Genomic DNA, 15,202 nt, shown 5'->3' on the forward strand with positions numbered 1-15,202 from the left:
TTTTCGACATTGCTTTTAAGCCGAGAAACTTAAACATGTAGTATGTAAAACTGTTGAAATCAGAGTCAGAAGTAGTTCGGCTGAAAATTTGGGAAGGCAATTTGAGAAATGATGCGTGAAATCCAGCAGACAAGGTGACCTCAGATCCAAACTCGCACCAATTAGCAGGGGGTTCTAAAATGCAATTGAAATGCAACTTAAATGGGCCAGTATTGTGGCACAGTGGTAAAGCCTCTGCCTGGACACAGGTATCCCATATGGGTGCCAATTCATATCCCAACTGCTCCACTTCTGATCCAGCTCCCTACTAATGCACCTAGGAAAAAGCCATGGAAAATGACACAAGTACCTGGGCCCCTGCCACCCATGGGAGACTTAGATGGAGTTCCAGGCTCCTGGCTTTGGCCTGACACGACTGTGGATATTGTGGCCATTTGGGGAGTGAACCAGCAGGTGGAAGATCACTCTCTTGCTCTGTCCCTCCCTCTCTTTGTAACTCTGCCTTTCAAATAAATAAAATAAATCTTAGGAAAAAAAAAAAAGAAAGAAATGCAACTAAAAAGGTTGTACTCACTAGAGAAAGACCTGAACAGCACTAAATCAGTGGGTCATCCCAGTGGCTCTCAAGACAAGTTAGACTGTTCCTTGTTCACTACAGTGGTCTGAAGCCTATGTCCTATTTCTAGTAGAAGTAAGAAGGAATGAGGCTACAACCAGTGATCAATATCATCACATTGTCGTACTTGCCTATGAAAGGCTTGGGGAATCCAGAATTGGCTTGATGGCCCTGTGTCAATCCACTGAGAGAACTCAATCACAGCTCTGACTGAGGCAGTGCTCAGCAACTGTGGCCAAGGGAAAGGGAGAAACTTTGAGGACACAGCTTGGAGCCAAAAGGCTGGCAGTTCTCAGGGAAAGCCTTGGTCGGGGCCATAGTTTTAGCCTATCTTTCCAGCTGAAGCTATTTCTGAACAAGCTTGCTATCCAACAATTACCAGACCTTCCTATCATCTGCTCTGTTAGTATGGCTGTCGTAACACAGAACACTATTAAAGCAGTTCGTTGTCAAGGTTGTAGCTTTATAATGCCTGGGACCCAGGTTTTTGCTTTTATTGTTCTGTCATCCTAGGGTGTGGTCCTTTTCATCACGGTCCAAGATGTCTAATTATATTCAGCAGCAAGATGGAGAAAAGGGAGTGCAAGGCATACTCTTACCCTTGAAAGTCACAACCGTAAGCTTGCACATATCACTCAGAGGACCACAGACACACTCAGACACCAGGGAGGCCGGGTGATGGAATCTGTCCCTGGTATCCATCTAAATCCAAGGTTCTTTACTAAGGAAGGGTAGAAAGGGTATTAGGGCAACAGTGCCTTCCAGGAGGTCTGGTGCCACCCATCGTTGGCAGCCAGCTTCTCCAGGCCAGCTTCTTGGCTCTCAGAGCTGTGTCTTAAGCTGCTTTCTCCAGCTTACACAAGGCTTTTAGGGCAAGAATCTCTGACTCCATATATCTACTTGAATCAATTATGAAGTCCACAAAGACAGACTAACTGGAGATTTAGTGGTATTTTTATGTGAAAATATTTTACTAATGAGAATTGTAGAGAGAAACTCTCGTAATTCTGGTATAAGTAGGAGTAAAAGAGGCCAGTTAGGTCTCTGGAACTTGATCTGTCGCTGTAAAGTGGAAGATTTTTTTTTTTTTTTTGACAGGCAGAGTGGACAGTGAGAGAGAGACAGAGAGAAAGGTCTTCCTTTTGCCGTTGGTTCACCCTCCAATGGCCGCCGCGGCTGGTGCACTGCGGCCGGCGCACAGCGCTGATCCGATGGCAGGAGCCAGGTACTTCTCCTGGTCTCCCATGGGGTGCAGGGCCCAAGCACTTGGGCCATCCTCCACTGCACTCCCTGGCCACAGCAGAGAGCTGACCTGGAAGAGGGGCAACCGGGACAGAATCCAGCGCCCCGACCGGGACTAGAACCCGGTGTGCCGGTGCCGCAAGGCGGAGGATTAGCCTAGTGAGCCGCAGCACCGGCTTAGTGGAAGAATTTTTAAGGATGGAATTTTGTGATCTTGGTAGTGAGAAGTTTTGGGTTTCAGGGAGAAAGAAAGTTTTCGATAGATATGGAAACATATTCGAGTAAATAAACACAGGCATGGAAATTTCAATAGCGGCTGGTGTCAGGAGTACGGGGCTGTTCTTCAGGTTATCACACAGAGGCAGGCTTCTGAGGCCTCCGAATATTCGTTTGGTCACTGGTCAGCCCCGTCTCATAGCTTCCCTGATCCAGAGAAAAACACTGAGAACGAGCTGTCCCAGGGAAGCTTCCAAGCCCTTCAGCACTGCAGAGCCAAGGGTGGCAGAGTCCTGATGAGTGACAGGTCCTGCTGTCGGGATTCAGGAAGCTGGCAGTGCCACTGAAAGAGCAAGCACCTTCCACCCCAGGCAGCACTTCTAACATATCACAGCTGAAGCAGACGTCAGCTCTGGGGAAGCTGCAAGGCACAGTCTGGGCAATGAGGGCAATTTGGACCCTTGAACTGTGAAGTAGGCTGCTGGGATTGCTTCTGCTATCCCCAGCCTCATGGCTCCCATAATTATTGGTATTCTCAGTCTCACTCAAAGACTATAGGAGCAAACATGTTGTCCTAACTAGGGTTTGTTTGTGAGACAGACTGGGTGGAATGGTCCTAACTGGGAAGGTTAGGCTCAAGGTTTCAAACAAATCCACAAGTTTAAGCAACGGCATATAATTAAATATGGAAACATTGCCAAAACCTTTTTGTTGCAGGGTTAGCCTGAAGGCATGTGAATTCAGACAGTAGATCTGCAACCACGATGCAAAGCCTAGATGGAAAAGTCCATTTGGAATATGAGTTCCCTCATCCAAAATAAGCAGAAAGAGATAATGGATTCAGCAACAAGCATTGCAACCTCAGGAAGAATTCATTTCTATCTAGAATTCATTCTTTTTTAATTTTAAAAAGTCTATTTATTTGAGAGGAAAAGAAGGAGAGACATAGAGGTCCCATCCACTGATTCACTTTCCAAATACCTGCAACAGCTCGGGCTGGGCTGGGGAGGGAGTCAGGAGTCAGGAAGGCAATCCATGTCTCCCATGTCGGGGGCGGGAACTCAGTTACTCGAGCCATCACTGCTGCCTCTAAGCGTCTGCATTCACAGGAAGCTGGAGTCAGACCAGAGTTGGGAATCAAACTCAGCTACTCTGATATGGGGCACACAGATGTCTTAACTACTAGGCTATATACTTGTTCTGACTATTTACAGTTAGAAATCTGTGACACAACCTAATGACGATTGGGCGATCTCCCCAAACCTACTGTTGAATTAGAATTAGCAGTCAAAAGTTCCACAGTTGGGGCTGATGCTGTGGCGTAGCTGGTAAAGCTGCTGCCTGAAGTGCCATCATCCCACATGAGTGCTGGTTTGAGTCTCGACCACTCCTCTTTTGATCCAACTCTCTGCTAATGGCGTGGGAAAGCAGTGAAAGATGGCCCAGTCCTTGGGCCCCTGCACCCATGTGGGAGACCTGGAAGAAGCTCCTGTCTCCTGGCTTCAGATCTGCTCAGCTCTGGCCACTGTGGCCATTTAAGGAGTGAACCAGCAATGGAAGGCATCTCCCTCTCTCTCTGCCTCTCCTTCTCTCTCTGTGTAACTCTTTCAAATAAATAAATAAAGTTTTTAAATAAATAAACAAATAAAGCTTTTATTTATTTATTTGAAAGAATTACACAGAGAAAGAAGGAGAGGCAGAGAGAGAGAGGTCTTCCATCTGCTGGTTCACTCCCCAATTGGCCGCAATGGCTGGAGCTGCGCAGATCTGAAGCCAGGAGCTAAGAACTAGGAGCTTCTTCAGGGCATCCCACATGGGTGCATGGGCCCAAGCACTTGGGCCATCTTCTACTGCTTTCCCAGGCCGTAGCAGAGAGCTGGATTGGAAGTGGAGCAGCCGGGACTTGAACAGGTACCTATATGGGATGCTGGCACTGTGGGTGGTGGCTTTACCTGCTACGCCACCGCGCCAACCGCAATAAATAAATCTTTAAAAAAATGTAAAAAGAAAGTTGCACAGTGAAGCTTGAGACTTCTGTATCCACAGGTGATGAGCCTACATTAAATTAAACACCAAGTAATGATGGCCAGTTTTATGTGTCAACTTGTCTCCAGTTATTCTATCAAATACCAATCTAGCTGCTGCTCTGAAGGTATTTTATAGATGAGATGAACATCTACAGCAAGTTGACTTTAAGCAAAGAAGAGTATCCATGATAATTTGCTTGATAAGCAGTTGAAAAGCCTTCCTGGAAGAAATGAGGTTTCCCTGAAGAAGAAATTCTACCTGTGGACTGCCTATGCCTTCCTGATAGCTTGCCCCAGAGATTTCAGATTTGCCAAGGCAGTCCTTGCAATCACATATGCAATTTGTTAGTTTGCGTGCGCACACACACACACACATAATATGTATGTGCCAGATTGTATCTATTCTTTTAGAATTTTGTTTAATTTATTTGTTTGAGGGGAAAAGAGGTTGGGGGTGTTCTTCCATCCACTGGTTCACTTCCCAAATGGCTGTAACAGCCAGTGCTGGGCCAGGCCAAAGCTAGGAGCCCAGAGTTTTTTCCAGGTCTCCCATTTGGGTGCAGGGCCCAAGGACTTGGGATGGCTTCTATTGCTTTCCCAGGCCATAGCAGAGAGCTGGTTCAGAAGTGGAGCAGCTGGGACTCAAACCAGCATCCATATGGGATGCCAGCTTCGCCAGGCAGGGCTTAAACTGCTATGCCACAACACTGGTCCCATGGTTATCTTAGAATTGTACCTATGGGGGCTGGCACTGTGGTATAGCACATAAAGCTGCCGCCTGCAGTACCAGCATCCCATATGGCCACTGGTTCAAGTCCCAGCTGCTCCACTTCTGATCCAGCTCTCTGCTATGGCCTGGGAAATTAGTAGAAGCCAGCCCAAATTCTTGGGTCCCTGCACCCATGTGGGAGACCTGAAAGAAGCTCCTGGCTCCTGGCTTTGAATCGGCTCAGCTCTGGCAGTTGCAGCCATTTGGGGAGTGAACCAGTGGATAGAAGACCTCTCTCTGTTTCTCTCTCTCTGCCTCTGCCTCTCTGTAACTCTGTCTTTCAGATAAATAAATAAATAAATAAACATATTTTTAAAGATTTGAGAGTTAGAGTTACAGACAGTGAGAGGGAGAGACAGAGAGAAAGGTCTTCCTTCCGTTGGTTCACTCTCCAAATGGCTGCCAAGGCTGGAACTGCACCGATTCAAAGCCAGGAGCCAGGTGCTCCTTCCTGGTCTCCCATGCGGGTGCAGGGGCCCAAGCACCTGGGCCATCTTGTACTGCTTTCCCAGGCCACAGCAGAGAGCTGGATTGGAAGAGGAGCAGCCGGGACTAGAACCAGTGCCCATGTGGGATGCCGGCTCCGCAGGTGGAGGATTAACCTACTGTGCCATGGTGCTGGTCCCAATAAATAAATCTTTTAAAAAAATGAATTGCACCTATGAAATACATGAAATTGGTTATTTTTATATTAATAAAAATTTGAAAAATATATTTGTAACCTGGATGTATATCTACTTATTACATTGTGAATGAATGGCTTCTTTACACTCATATTATTTCTGGTGCCCTTCACTCTTCTGGACCAGGAGTAATGCAATCTTTGCAATTCTCAGTTACCCACAGAGGAAAAATAGTGGAATGAAAAATCCCAATTGGCAGATCTTCCCAAAATCATTTACGTTTGACCTCATATTTAATCATAGGATATTAAACCAGACAGTCATTATAAAGGGCCTGGAAGAACACATCACATTTTCACATATCCATGGTTCTCAATCCTGGCTTTTCAGCAAGATCTGCCATGCCAAGGCCTTGTCCCCAGAAGTACTTTATTCAGTAGAGCTGGAGGGAGTCTTTCCTTGAAAACTCGCTTGCTTTCCTTTCCCACTTGGTGAACCAATTCACTGATGCCCTTGATGTTCCTCTGGAATCACAACACATAAGGGTAAAGGGGTAGAAGCTCAATTCTGTGCAATCAGTCAGTGATAAATCACTTGAGCAACAGCCCAGGTTAGCAGCCAGCCCGGTTTTAAGGACCTGCAGTGACAAGCACCTAAGGCATCTGCTCCATTTCAGGAGAAGGTTGCTAGAGAGCTTGGCTATTTTTTTTTTTTTTTTTTTACATTGAACAGAATCTCTCTGAACTTTACATTCATACCTCCTTCTCCAGTTCTCCACTTAGGACTCATTCCTATCATTCTGTCACTTTTACTCCAAGTCTATCAAATGTGTTAGAAGTCTCAAAAAGGTATTGATGGCCGGTGCCGTGGCTCACTTGGCTGATTCCGGCGCCAGCACCCCGGGTTCTAGTCCCTGTTGCTCCTCTTCCAGTCCAGCTCTTTGCTGTGGCCCGGGAGGGCAGTGGAGGATGGCCCAAGTGTTTGAGTCCCTGCGCCCGCATGGGAGACTGGGAGGAAGCACCCAGCTCCTGGTTTTGGATCGGTGCAACACCGGCCGTGGCGGCCATTAGGGGAATGAACCAATGGAAGACCCTTCTCTCTGTCTCTCTCTCTCACTGTCTATAACTCTACCTGTCAAATAAAAATTTTAAAAAAGGTATTGATTGGGTCTGCTGCAAATCCGAGTGATTCACCATTGCTTGCCATCTCTTGTATTCATGTTTTTGACTGATTCTCAAATTCCTCACAGCTGCTAAACCAAAATTTTATTTTTGCCCAAGTCCTATTCTTACTCCCGCACTTTCCCAAAAGATAATCTCAGCTCCCTCTTTGATTGTGTATCAGATTAAAGCCAGCTCTGGGTAGCTATCTTTTCCATCTCTAAAGGGCTCTATTTTCACTATGAAGATGCTACTTCCATTGAGTATCTATTTCTAAAAAAGAAAACCCAAACCTGTATTTTTTCCACGTCTTGACAAATTTACTTACGTCCATCTAAGCCTCTCATGCTTCACCGGACATTTCCTGTTATTCCTTGCATATTTACCCTTTCTCATTACCTGAAATTACAGCACCTAACCCATTCTGATTTGTATTACAGAGTCTGCAGCCTGTCTGCTAGGTCCTACTGGATGCAAAGCCACTGGAAGGCTCATTAGCTTCATAGTACTGAGCACAGTGACCCACACAAAGAAGGCAGTCAGTAATTATTTGATGAAGAATGTGCAACACCTTAGAAATTTACAGCGCAGCCATGTATCACTTCACAAGCCGGATATGTTCTAGGAAATGCATCATTGGACAACCTCATTGTGCAACCAATATGGAGTGTAAGATGTGGGCAATGTTATCTTCCAGGACCACTGACGTATGTGCAGTCCACTGTTGGCTGGAATGTTGTTATGTGGCACCTGGCTTTATTTTAAGTCACAATGAAGCCACATAGCAAAAATATGTCTTAGGAGGCAGCTACCCTCTCTCCATGGCTCCTTCTTGTCCTCTTCACTTCCCTCTTCTTGTTGAAGATGGCTTTTATGCTGATGAAATGTGTGTAAGAAACCAAACTGAAGCCCAAATGAACCACCTTCAGCTTTGTCTCCCTCTTTCTGATTTATTATTCATTAAATCACATCTGTGTGCACACATGTGTGTGTGCACACGAGAATACATAATCCACACCTTATTCTTGTTGTATAGAATTCTTATCAAGCAAACTAAAACATAAAGCCCCCTCCTCCCAGAGGTAACTGCCAGTGGCACTTGGATGCATATGTTTAAGTTATTTCTTCTAGGCATTTAGTACCTTCAACGGAAATGCAGAGCAAGATCTGCTATAAATATCCCTGATGAAGATAATCAAACACTGTAGCCACGTGATTTCCTATTTGTCCTTCACTGTGATTTGTATCTATGCCACGTTCTTGGAGATCCACCTACTCCTGTTTATCGCTGCAAATTCCTGGACGCCACGTCCTCCTGAATGGTATGCATTGCGTTCCTTTTTTTCCCCCAAATACACAAGGCTTTTAACAATCTTTCCTCTACAAGGAAAATGTATAGCAAACACAAAATGCCACATCAATTCAGGTTTTCAGAGAAACCCTGAAAGAATCAAAGCAAGTACATTTAGCTAAGCTGAGTAACAAAATGATTGTTTCTAGGGAAGTTATGACTCAGGAAAATGTAGAGTGCAGTAAATAGACCAAAGTTCTCAATTGAAAGTTCTGTGATATGAATATAATACAAAACTTGTTTCTGTTTTTTTTTTTGAAATGGAGAGCGAGAGAGACAGAAACAGATGGAGAGAGATTCCCCTACCTGTTGGTTTACTCCCCAAATGCTGCAATGGCCAACTGCTAGAGCAGGTCTAAGCCAATAAAATTTATTTTCAATAATAAAATGGCTGATTTGTATGAAAGCTTATTAAGTATCAGGCACTGTTCTAAGATCATTGCATGCATTATATGATCTAATCCTGAGGGAGGTACTTTTGTTACTTATTCACATTCTGTAGATGGTGGAACTGTGCCCATGTCACATGGTTTGTAAGCAGTAAATCAAGGTTTCAAATTCAGGTCTGTCTGACTTCAAAGCTCACTGATTTCCCTTCAACAAATAGTCGAGTCCCTACTCTGGTGAACAAGCAGCCAATGGCCTCTGTCTGCACAATTTACAAGGCAGCAATGGAGGTAGACCTGCATCAGTAAGACAAGAGTAATTATTTAAACTAAAATTGTGATCCTCACCATGAGCAAAAGGTGGAATGTATCTTCTGATGTATTCCAAACTCACAGGCAGTGCTTGTGTTAGATGCCCCATAAGTATTGCCTGAAAGTTGAGTAAGGTTCTAGGAGGTAAACAAGAGTGGGCTTAGCCAAGTGTTGGTGGAGGCTGGGAAAGGCCTTCTCTGAGAAGGTGGCTCTCAAACAGAGTCCTGAAGGCTGACGTGAGCGACTGCCAAGGAGGAGAAGCTTGCAGGGACCGGGGACGGGTGTTGGCAGCTGCATGCCTGCGGTGCTTGACTCAGGAGAGACACTCTGGAGACAGAGAGGAGGGACAGAGGGCCCTGAGGTGAAGCACAAAGGGTTAGGAGAGCACAGGGAAGCAAGGGCAGCCTAAGACAGACTGCAGGCAAGAGGGGCTATGATCAAGCCCTAGGAGGATGTTATTTCTTGGTCCCCAGAGCAATGGTTGCTAGGGAAGTGCTCTAATGAGAAGAATGCCAGCCACAGATTTCCACTGCTCATTTGAGCTGGAGTGTAGTCAGCTAGGGAGTCAGTTAGTTGTCAAGTGCAGTGGTCCAGACTTGGAGAAGGATGATTTCAGTGGAGAAACACAGAGGCGAAGAGATGAGTGATGCTCATGTGACTGCCTGGGTATGAAGAAGACAGGGAATGCATCTGTCAGGAGGCCTGCTTTGGTTGCTAGTGCTATGTAACAAATTACTCCAAAATGGAGTGACTTAAATGATAATTATTTATGATCTCACACAGTGTCTTCAAATATTAAGAATCTCAGAAGCTGGCGCTGCAGCTCACTAGGCTAATCCTCTGCCTGCAGTGCCAGGACCCCGGGTTCTAGTCCCGGTCGGGGCACGGGATTCTGTCCCGGTTGCTCCTCTTCCAGTCCAGCTCTCTGCTGTGGTCCGGGAGTGCAGTGGAGGATGGCCCAGGTTCTTGGGCCCTGCACCACATGAGAGACCAGCAGGAAGCACCTGGCTCGTGGCTTCAGATCAGCGCAGCGCGCTGGCTGCAACATGCCAGCCATAGTGGCCACTTGGTGGGTGACCCAAAGAAAAGACCTTTCTCTCTGTCTCTCTCTCTCTCTCACTGTCTAACTCTGCCTGTCAAAAATAATAATAATAATAATAATCTCGGAGCAGCTTACCTAGTTCTAGTCACCTTGTGTTGACACACCCTGACCACTCGTGGTTTCCCGCATGCAGGTAACTTTGACTAACAACTGAAAGCAATCAGTTTTCTAGCTGGGCCAGTCAATGAACTCTTTCTTAAAAAACAAAAGACTCTGGTTAAAAGAGAATTTATTAGGAAGATATGGGACAGCTCACGGAATCCCAAGGCTTGGGAAGGACATTCCCAGATTATCCCAGTGGTAGAAGACCACTGGACTCCTCAAAACATCATTGGTGAAATAAATCATATCCCATTTATTTTATTTTATTTTTATTTATTTATTTTTTATTATTAGAGAGAGAGCTCTTCCATCCGATGGTTCACTCCCCAGTTGGCTGCAATGGCCGGAACTGTGCCAATCCAAAGCCAGGAGCCAGGAGCTTCTTCCGGGTCTCCCATGCAGTTGCAGGGGTCCAAGGACTTGGGCCATCTTCCACTGCTTTCCCAGGCCATAGTAGAGAGCGGGATCAGAAGTGGAGCAGCCGGGACTAGAACCAGCGCCCAAATGGGATGCCAGTGCTCCAGGCCAGGGCATTAACCCACTGCACCACAGCGCCAGCCCCATCCCATTTATTTTAAAGATTATTTATTTGAAAGGCAGAGTTACAGAGAGAGAAGAAAAGACAGAAAAAAGAGAAAGATCTTCCATCCATTGTTTCATTCACCAAATGGCCATAATGGTCGGAGCTGGGCCAGTCTGAAACCAGGAGCCAGGAGCTTCTTCCAGGTCTCCCACATTGGTGCAGGGGCCCAAGCACTTGGTCCATCTTCCACATCTTTCTCAGGCCATCAGCAGGGAGCTGGATCAGAAGTGGAGCAGCCAAGACACAAACTGGCAGCCATATGGGATGCTAGCATCTCAGGCTAGCACCTCAGCTTTACCAGACCCCATATTCAAAGATTTTTTAGTGGTCCTTGAGTTATGCTAACCAAGATTAACCGTCCTAGAATAAAAGGCGATTGGCTAACCTCAGCCACTAACCACTCTTGGCAAAAAAGAAGGCAGGTTCCTTAACTAACAGTCCTATTGGAATTGCTACAATGCGGAACCAGTAATTCCCAACAAGGAATTCAGCGCTCTGTTAAGAACAGAAGGTGGGACCGGTGCCGTGGCTCAATAGGCTAATCCTCCACCTAGCGGTGCCGGCACACCGGTTTCTAGTCCCGGTCGGGGCGCCGGATTCTGTCCCGGTCGCTCCTCTTCAGTCCAGCTCTCTGCTGTGGCCTGGGAGTGCAGTGGTGGACGGCCCAAGTGCTTGGGCCCTGCACCCCATGGGAGACCAGGAGAAGCACCTGTCTCCTGCCTTCGGATCAGCGTGGTGCGCAGGTCACAGCGCGCCAGCCACGGCGGCCATTGGAGGATAAACCAACGGTAAAGGAAGACCTTTCTCTCTGTCTCTCTCTCTCACTATCCACTCTGCCTGTAAAGACAGGCTGGAAGGCTGGGAAGGCTATGAGCAGCAGATACCCCCTTCAATCTGGGACCAGACCTAGTTCCAGGGTCTCTCCTGGGTTGCATGGGGAAAGGGACCAACTTTCAAACCATTAATGTGAAAGGAATTAGGAATTAATTGTTCTTTAAACAATTTCTCAGCATCATGTCAATAATTCAGAATGCCATACTATTTGACATTGACTTAGCATTTAAAAACCAAATGCATTCAAATAAATATCGGAACTAAAATAGGAGGGGCCAGCACTGTGGCACAGTGGGTTAATCCTCCTCCCTCGGCGCTGGCTTCCCATATGGTTGCCGGTTCTAGTCCTGGCTGCACCTCTTCCAGTCCAGCTCTCTGCTATGGCCTGGGAAAACAGTGGAAGATGGCCCAAGTCCTTGGGCCCCTGCACCCAAATGGGAGATCAGAAAGAAACTCCTGGCTCCTATCTTCAGATTGGCGCAGCTCTTGCCATTGCAGCCATTTGGGGAGTGAACCAACAAAAGGAAAGACCTTTTTTTCTGTCTCTCCCTCTCACTGTCTCAAATAAAATAAATAAAATCTTAAAAAAAATAAAATAAATACGAAACTGAAAGAAAACCCAAGATACGCTGATGTTTAAAGGAAAGTCAAATGCCACTGTTTTGCCAAATCTGGTGACCACATAAGTATGTTTTAGTAGCATTGGGAATAAGTAGAAATTTTTGAGATAAACTAGAGACAGATGGAACTATTGTGAGTTTGTAGGAGATTTTCTGGTATGCTTCAGCTATAAAAATGAATTAAGAGAAAATGTTCTTTACAGCCATGGGTCCCCTGAGTTGCATTGTTCTCCTTCTCTCTCCACTCCTCTCAACTCTGCTGCCCATCAAGACCCAGCTCCACATGTCTTCTGCTTCTTTGAGCCTTCCTGGACCAAATCCAGACCAATCCATGACCAACTAGTGCTTCTTGTCTGTTCCATGTGCTAGGAACTTCCCATAGCTTTCTCTCTCTCTCTATCTCTCTCTCTCCCTCCCCCCCCTCCCCCCTCCTCTCCTTTCCTCTCCTCTCCTCTCCTCTCTTCTCTTCTCCTCTTCTCTCTCCTCTCTCCTCTCTCTTCTGTCTTCTCTCTCTCCTATCTCCTATCTCTCTTTTAATTTCTGTCCTTCATTCATTCCTTTTCTTGCACATCCTGAATTTTCATCTAGGGTCCAAGAATATTGGAGGCAGGATCGCTGATGCTAAGTTGGTTTTTGGAGGTTCCAAGTAATATTTTTTAAAATTTTGGTCTTTCTTCCCTTTTCTAGTTCTGCCTAACCTTGCAAATATGGATTTTAATAAGGGTTTGTCTCCCTTCCCCCCTTTTTTTTTCTACTTCAAATATTCTGTGTTTAAGATTAATTAATGAGAGAGTACATGTAAAAGTTCAGGTAGCACTTACATTCAAGTGTTTTAATTTTATCTGATGCTCATGCTACATGTTATTCCTCAATGATCTCATCCACTTGGGTAGTTTCAACTGTGATCTTTAAGGGGGTGACTGCCCATCTGCCTCTGGCTGACTCATCTCCCAAGCCCCAGGTCCACATTTCCAACTGCGTGTTCTGTAAATGTCTCAGACTCAAAACGTCCTAAATTGAACTCATCCTTCCATCCAAACGTAGTCTTTTCTCTTTGTAGAAGCTCTCAATCTCAATTCATAACTGTACTAGTTGTTTATTATGCTTGAAGACTCAGAATTATTTCTGCTCCGGAATCACCCTCTCATTCTCTTCTTCCCACTATTGGTTGCCAAATCCTGGCTGAGTCTCACACTGTGCTCCTAATAATCCCTTTTCTCAGCTGCTCTAAGTCTGACCTTTATTAACTCTCAACACAAACCATGCTAGAACATTCTGAATAGTTCCTTGATCTCTGTCCCCTACCTCAGGCTATCTGCTACACTGTCACTAGGGTTCTTTTCCTAAAACACTGATAAGATCTTGTCAAACTCCAACAGTGCTCCCCACCCCTCCCCAACACATACACCACATACACCAAAGCTTTTGGTTCCCTTGCTGTTGCCCGTAAACAATTCAAGCTGTCCACAAACAAACTCTCTGGCCTCATCTCTTTCTACAGTCTCCAAATCTGCCACCTCTTTGTTTCACATCCCAGAATATGCCCTTCATGGTCTCATGTTTTGTTGAAGCTGTTTCCTTTGCCTTGAGTGATCTTGCCACCCAGGATCTTCTCAATCTTGCATCCTCTAACGCAACTTACGGATTTTACCATTTTAAATTAATTGTAACTTTTCATTGTAATAACCGCCTGATGTAGAGAACTGAATGCGTGCCACAGCCATTGCATACATTTCCACATTTCATCTTGACCACCATCTAGCAAGTAGGTATTACAGGCCCGCAATTGCCCTTCCAAAGTCGTGAGGCCAGCTGTGCCCCCAGTTCCGAGTGTGTTGTTTTTCAGAAAGGCAATACGTAGGTATGCACCTCAGTTCCTCCTCTGTGAAATGGAGGGGACGAGTGCAAATGCAGTACCTCCCCATTGAACTTGTGAAAGAGACGATGCATGTCCTCAGAGAGGAGGAGCCTTGTGCAATGTCTTTTTACGTGCATTTGGGTCTCCTGTTTGTCTGTCAAATGATATGTGGGGTCTTGTGTTTTGTTTCACTGCTATAAATACTACTGGTTTATGAAATATATGGATCTAACTTTCACAATTAGCTTATGCATACCAGGGACGTCATTTAGATGGTGAGAAGAGCCGTCATTTTGTTGGAAGTAGCATGTCATTTTCTTTCTTAGCTTTTACTTCCTTCTGCTACTCACCCCACCCTTTACTCAGCATTTCCCACAATAAGCACAGGCCTCCTGCTGCTATCATAAGAGCTCTTCCTTCAGTTTTCTGGCCTACTTTACTATTAATTCATCATTTTTTTTTCTGGCAAAAGAAAAAATTATGCCAGACAATTATTCTCTTCCTCTCTGACAAACACCTCATGACCACTATTGCTAAATTTTGAGAATTGAAAGTAAACACAGCGAGCAGGCTCTTTCCCTTTTCTGGATGAAGAAGAGACCAAGAATTTAGTGCTACAAGGGACATTGAGATCAGTTAGTCCATGTGACCCTGGTTTACCTGATTATCTGCTACATTTCAAAGAAGCAAAGGAGCAGGCAGGCAGTGATCTGCTCAAGTTCACACTGCTAATTAGTGACGTGACACTGCTAGACCCCAGCCCTCCCATCCCACCCCCAGTCCCAGGCAACCACTGATCTTCCTGTTGCTCTAGGTTGGTTTGTTTTTTTCCTAGAATTTCAGATCAATGGAATCCTATAGTATGTGCTTTTCGTGTCTGGCTTCTCTTATTCGCTATAATGTTTTTGAGATTCACACACATCATTGTACATTTTTTTATTGTTGAGTAGCAATTCATTATAAAGATAGGCCATGGTTTATTTAGCCATTCTGCTGGTGGACATTCAGGTTATTTCCAGGCTTTGACTATCATGAATAAAGATACCATGAACATTATTGTGTATGGCTTTTCATGAACATATTTTTATTTCCTTTGGGTAAATACTCATGAGTAGGTTTGATGGGTCATAGGGTAGGCATACATTCAGTTTTAGGAGAAACTGCCAATTGCTTCACATCCCCAGCCACAACTGGAATTGCCAGTCTTTTAAATTTTAGTCTTGCTAATGTGTGTAAAACTATCTTACTGTAATTTGAATTTGCATTTTCTGGATTATTAAGGTATATTTCCCTGATGGATATTCATGTACTTTTGGGCCATTATCTGCACCTTCTTTTGTGAGGTGTCTGCTCAAATGTTTTGCCTATTTGGTTGAATTGTGTTTCCCTCTCAATATTGAG

The sequence above is a fragment of the Oryctolagus cuniculus genome, chromosome 9 (genome assembly GCF_051225735.1).
Source record: "Oryctolagus cuniculus isolate XC-2025 breed Fujian yellow rabbit chromosome 9, ASM5122573v1, whole genome shotgun sequence".
Taxonomy (NCBI): Eukaryota; Metazoa; Chordata; class Mammalia; order Lagomorpha; family Leporidae; genus Oryctolagus; species Oryctolagus cuniculus.